Genomic DNA, 1,231 nt, shown 5'->3' on the forward strand with positions numbered 1-1,231 from the left:
AACAACAAGGTGGTGTAAATAGTTAACATGTTTGGCTGCTACGTTGGAGGTTTAAGTTCATCCTGACTGGAAGGAAGTCCTGACCATCGGATTCTGGAAACCCAGCTGTAGAAAACCTTATGGAGCAGAAAACCCGAGTGCTGCTCGGGAACCCATGGTTTGCTTTTGGCTCCAAGTGGAGCCGGTGGTTTGTCCCTTACTCATCACTGTTGTCACACCTTGGCTTGGGCTGACAGTGGTTTTGGGAGCCTGCTGGTTGTGTCTCTCAAGAACTGATTGTATGTACACCATCTCTTCCAACTCTGGGGTCAGTGACATCGCATTGGTAGTTTGACATTGGTGATGGTGGGAGTATTCATATCGCAGAAATGGACAAGCACTATGATCAAGGCTCCCCATCACTGAGACAGTTTACCAGCTCAACACTGACATTTTCCTTCTGACAGGAAAGGGGATTGGGTTACTAGATTTGGAGAAGGGCAGGAGAGGAGAGTCTTGTTTAGAATACCCAAATGGAAGCTTCAGGAAGACAAGCATGCAGTAAATTTAGATTCCTAAAAGGAGAAGTCTGGCCCTTCACAAGCATCATCCAGTGCAATACAAGTAATTACAAATGCTGACTCTGTGGTAGGACTGCTTGGTCTTGAATCCCAACTCTGCTACTTATTAGCTGTGTGACCTTGGGCAAGTTGCTTCACCTCTCTGTGCCTCGGTGTTGTCATATGCAAAGTGGAGCATATTAATCAGTCTCATGGGATTCTTAGGGACATTGAATAAGTTGATGTGTGTAATGCTCTTAGAATAGTTTCTGGCAAGGAATTTTGCTCTGTCAAATACATAAAATAGGAAACTAAAGGATCCAGAGAGATAATGTGACTTATCTAAAGTCACACAGCAAATTGGAGGTAGAACTGTAATCAGAACCCAAGTCTCTGGCATGGCAGGTAGCCCTGCTGGTCTTGTTTGGGCTTCATTGACCTTAAAAAGGGTCCGGGGGTCTCTTGGGTTGATCTGAGTTCTGACATTGGATGTTTACATTGAAGGAGTGGAGGAAGCAGCCCCAGTGGCCTCTGTGTTTGCAAGGGACATCTAGAAATACATTAGGACTTGCAGGAAATGAAGCCAGGCAAGACAGATGGGGTGTGGCAGGTACACAGCCTCGTCTGCCTGGGGCAGGGCACACAGGAGCCCAGGCAGGCTAGAACCTCCATTACTGACAAAGACAAATTGG

The sequence above is a fragment of the Chrysochloris asiatica genome, unplaced genomic scaffold, assembly GCF_000296735.1.
Source record: "Chrysochloris asiatica unplaced genomic scaffold, ChrAsi1.0 scaffold00038, whole genome shotgun sequence".
Classification (NCBI taxonomy): domain Eukaryota; kingdom Metazoa; phylum Chordata; class Mammalia; order Afrosoricida; family Chrysochloridae; genus Chrysochloris; species Chrysochloris asiatica.